Source organism: Oncorhynchus mykiss, chromosome 3 (assembly GCF_013265735.2).
Source record: "Oncorhynchus mykiss isolate Arlee chromosome 3, USDA_OmykA_1.1, whole genome shotgun sequence".
Classification (NCBI taxonomy): Eukaryota; Metazoa; Chordata; class Actinopteri; order Salmoniformes; family Salmonidae; genus Oncorhynchus; species Oncorhynchus mykiss.
In genome coordinates this window covers 11,677,779-11,683,065 of record NC_048567.1, presented here as the reverse complement: position 1 = coordinate 11,683,065, position 5,287 = coordinate 11,677,779, and the positions used below count along the sequence as shown (strand labels likewise).

Here is a 5,287-nt window from a genome sequence, read left to right as displayed (position 1 = left end):
ATTTGGAGAGCAGGGAAGCTACCGTAAATACACAAGTAGCAGGTTTTCTTTTAACATTTGTGCCATTAGGCTATGAACAGTTCAATAAGACCTCTTAAACTCCGAGTTCACAACTTGGGGAGGTTTTATCAGGAACATTTCCACTTGTGAATGTCATTTTATTGTTATTTTCTCACTTGGCTCGATTTTATTTTGTTACAAAATACATGCATACAATTGTACACACTATTCTATTGTGTGAAACTATCATTTGAACCATAATCCACACACAGGCCTATTAGGACAGTGTTGACAAAGACAATACTCTGGTTGTCCTTGCACAAAACATGTTTTATTTTAAAGCTGTTTTTAAAGATGTCTCTGCTCCTAAACATCTCCACCCTCTCAACATCTCTCTTATCTATCTCTCCCTCTATCACTCGGTCAGCAGACTACTAGAGGTGGAACCCCCCCCCAGCTCTCTTTCTGTCTCTCTCCCTGCCTCGCTCAGACTCTGCCCATCCATGTTGACCTGTGTGTCCAGCGAGGCCACGCCCAGGGCGTCCCACCCCACCGAGATGGTGGGGCCCTCTCTTTCTTCCCCAATTACACCATGGGCATGGACTTGGGGTTGCTCCTCCCTCGCCAGCTGTGGCAGTAGGAGACGCTGCCTTTGTGGGCTGAGGAGAGAAATAGAGAGAGTTATCTGTCATTCTGCACCTGTAGCTATAAAAGACACCTTACTGTCAGAGTAGCTCCCTGCTCTTCCCCGCATTCTCCTCCTCTCCCCGTTCTGTCTCCCAAACAGTATGTCGTACACATCCTCTCTGAACTCCTTGTTCATGATCTGGTAGATGAAGGGGTTAATCATGCAGTGAGACTTGGCGAACATTGCTGGTATCAGAGACACCATAGGTGGCAGGCAGGACACCGGCCGGTTGCTCCCTGTCTCCGACTCCCCCTCCTGGCCTGGGGCTGAACTGCGGGTGGAAGCAGCAGACAGACTGTGGCCTAAGCCAGAATAGGAGTAGGGATCTGGGTTGGTCACGTCCCGCAAGGATTCTCCAGGGTCGTAGTAGACACTTCCGTAGTTTTCCGTGGAGGTCCAATTGAGTTGGGGATGTTTGGGAAGGCTGAGGCCATCCCGGTGGATCCTCCAGTCCCCATGGAGGGGCCTCCTCCCTGCATGGCCTCCCTGGCCCAATGCTCCTCCTTGGGGGCCAAGGCAGAGTAGAGGGAGCCAATGGCATAGGGAGTCCAAGATAAGAGGAAGGTGGAGCACACCACAGCTGCTATCTGGGACAGACAGACAGTAGATGAAACAACAGAAAGATATACTGTGCTGTCTGTACTTACACACTTGTTACAATGTTAATACAAAAGTTAACATTGGAATAAAGCAGATGTTATGACATCTTTCATTTCAAGCCAGTAACTAAGCTTCTTCTAACAGTCTGTTTTCCACATACCAAATCAAATGAAAGTTTATTTGTCACGTGCGTCGAATACAACAGTGAAATGCTTACTTACAGGCTCTGGTGCGGGGGAAAAAAGGTGTGTGTGTGTGTGTGTCGGTAAGTAAAGAAATAAAACAACAGTAAAAATACATTTGAAAAAAGAGTAGTAAGGCTATATACAGACACCTGTTAGTCAGGCTTATTGAGGTAGTATGTACATGTAGGTAACTTTGTGAGTCTCAGGTCTTCGCTGGTGTGAGTGATAGTTGAGGAGGGAATAGATGCCAGAGCGCGACTAGAAAGGTAAACCTACACAGAGAGACATGTCAGTAAACACAAACAAATACACAAGGGCCACGCATGCTAGACCACCTGTTGGCTACAGCTATTGAGTCCACCATCACGGTAATAGATCATGCTTGCTGGACTGTACGACCCATGCATTCCATATGTTATAGTGTGCCCCACTCAGAATATGCCAGGACAATTGATTCCATTAATCAATGAGTTACATGGCATGCTGTTTTTTGCAGAGTCTGAGTTGAGTTCCCTGGACTCTCCCCTACTGAATCAGCCATTTTGTGCCAGCTGGGTGCAGTTTCTCTCACCGTCAGCAGAATGGTCATGTAGGAGGCGACGATGGTCAGTGTGGGGAGAAAGAAGCACATGATCAGGATCAGCAAGATGTAGAGCCTGTCGATCAAAGATGACCTCATCCCCCACCTCAAAGAAAAGAGGAAGAAGATGTATATTTATACATACTTTTATAACCTCGTACCCAGGCTGAATTGCTGCTGCTGGATGAGAGGAATGCTTTTATAACTGCAGACATTCACACACGCACACACACGCACGCACACACACACACACACACACACACATCAAAACAGAGTCTAATAAGAGAGAGTCAGGAGTACCAGTTGATGGTGCAGCTGGTCCCAAAGGGTTCTGGTCCGTAGCTGCCGAAGCCGAAGACAGGCAAGGAGGCCCAGAACAGAGAGTAGAACCACAACCTCGATCCACTGACCTGGTAGAGAGAGATGGAGGGATTTTATTTCACCATTATTTATTCTCATTGGTTAAGATGAATAAAGTGAAGCACGTTGTTTGATTGACCAGTAAGTAGTAAATAAGAAGTAGGATTGATCCAAAGGCTCCAGATGTATGATGCGTGTAATGAATACATTTATTTTTCCTTTATTTTAACAGGGAGTCTCATTGAAACTAAGGCATCTTTTGCAAATGAGCCCTGAAAATGGATGCTAGTAGTTTAAATGGTTGTGTGTGATATTTACGGTTTTTCATTTCTTTATGTAGTGCTGCATGTTGGTAGTCCAGACATTAACCCTGCCTGACAACTACCCTTCCCCTTCCTATAGTTACCTGCATGACTACCCCTAAACAGCAATACAATAGCATCATTGCTACCTCTCCCTTAGAGTTCTTCTGAGGTTGTCCCGGTGTTACCTAAACAATCAGGTATTTGGAAGTGTCTACGTAACCCGAAAAGTCATCTCCAGATCAACAAGATCAAGCTGGACTCTGGACCAATCAAAAATATCAAAAGCTGCTCTTACAATAGTGACCCCAATTATCTCTACAACGTGGGCTTGAAGAAAGAGTCGGACATACAGACAAACAGATTATAAACTACACTACATGACCAAAGGTCAGGAACTGATGTTGGGCGATTAGGCCTGGCTCGCAGTTGGCGTTCCAATTCATTCCAAAGGTGTTCCATGGAGTTGAGGTCAGGGCTCGGTGCAGGTCAGTCATGTTCTTCCACACTGATTTCGACAAACCATTTCTGTATGGACCTTACTTTGTGCATGGTGTCATTGTCATGCTGAAACAGGAAAAGGCTTCCCCAAACTGTTGCCACATATTTTGAAGCCCAGAATCGTCTAGAATATCGTTGTATGCTGTAGCGTAAAGATTTATCTTCAGTGGAACTAAAGGGCCTAGCCCAAACCATGAAAAAAAGCCCCATACCATTATTCATCCACCAAACTTTACAGTTAGCACTATGCATTCGGGCAGGTAGCGTTCTCCTGGCATCCACCAAACCCAGATTCGTCCGTTGGACTGCCAGGTGGTGAAGCGTGATTCATGACTCCAGAGAACGCGTTTACACTGCTCCAGAGTCCAATAGCGGCAAGCTTTACACCACTCCAGCCAACGCTTGGCCATGGAAACCCATTTCATGAAGCTCCAGACGAACAGTTAATGCTCTGACTTTGCCTCCAGAGGCAGTTTGGAACTTGGTAGTGAGTGTTGTAACTGAGGACAGACGGACAAGCGCTACATGCTTCAGCACTTGGCGGTCCCGCTCTGTGAGCTTGTGCAGCCTACCACTTCACAACTGAGCTGTTGTTGATCCAAGACGTTTCCACTTCACAGTAACAGCACTTACAGTTGACCTGGTCAGCTCTAGCAGGGCAGACATTTGATGAACTGACTTGTTGGAAAGGTGGCATCCGATGACGGTGCCACGTTGAAAGTCACTGAGCTCTTCAGTACGGGCTATTCTACTGCCAATGTTTGTCTATGGAGATTGCATGACTGTGTGTTCGATTTTATTTACGGGTGTGGCTAAAATAGCCAAATCCACTAATTTGAAGGGGTGTCCACATACTTTTGCATATATAGTGTATGTTTAGATTAGATCATTAAATGCAGAGGTTCTGTTCAATATTCTGTTCAAAATTAATCATCTGACATGCTCAGTATAAAGGGAATATTCAAAGCAAGGGCCTTGCTCTGACCCACTGACGAAAGCCTCAGGGAAAACCAGGAAGTCAATGAGGCCACTAAAAGGGGTCAACAACATCCTTTTGTGTCACCCCTTTTGTTCTCTCAATTGAGTATCAGACATGTATTTCATGTTATGAAATGTTTGGAAAAATATCAAATAAGGATGAAGGATAAATGTAGCCTACGGAAGCTAAATGTTTTTTGGATTCAACAACACTTTATCATTGTCTTCCCAAGGGAAAGTATGTCAAAAAGAAAGAAGAAAGAAGAAGAATAGGATAGGATAAGTATGCACTTACCCACATGACTCAAAAGATAGAACAAATAAAATATGTAAAAAGAAATGAAGGGAATCCCACTGACCGTATCTGAAGCTGCAGATCTTGAGGCAGCGGTCCAGAGAGATGAGACAGGTGGTGATGAGGGAGCCGATCCCAAAAACAAAGCCCCAAACACCCAGCCATGGGACACACTGGTGGACCAGAGGAGGAGTTAATGATCTGATAATGATCATTGGTCATTGGAACACTAAGCACTTTGTCTGATTCATGGGATGTGAGTGTAAACTGTCAATTGATTTGGGTAAAAGACACCTGTACAATATCATTCTCTCTAGTTTGATATTCATACTATCAGTATGGGGGATTGAACATTGGTCGACAGGAATCGCTCACCTGGAAATTGAGGCATGGCGCCCCCAAGAGGCTGTATCCAAAATCACAGATGGCCAGGTTAATAGTCATGAGTTCTGGTGGTCTGAGTTTCTTCTTCTTTCTACAGTAAACCAACAGCACTATGCCATTCCCAACCACAGACACTACACCTGGAGAAGAAGAGAGGAGAGAAGGAAGAGAGGAGGTTTGAAGCGATGGGGAGAGAGAGAAAGATGGAAGTAGAGAGACAGAGTTGATGATGAAGAGGAAGAGAGGAAGCAGAGAAAGAAGAGACAACAGAGTGATAAAGAGAGAGAGATGGATAGATGTGGCAGAAACGGGAGAGGAGGAGGGAGAGAAATAGCTTTAGTTTGCTATATGATATACTCTCTTATGGTACAGCAGTATTATCACAGTGGGTAGTCATTAAACACACACTGAAAA

The 5,287-nt window shown here is 45.0% G+C and overlaps 1 pseudogene; it reads right to left on the bottom strand.

Moving 5' to 3' along the window:
- Window positions 1-309: 309 nt before the first annotated feature.
- Window positions 310-2,825, bottom strand: LOC110509388 (annotated as a pseudogene).
- Between the last annotated feature and the right edge of the window lie 2,462 nt (window positions 2,826-5,287).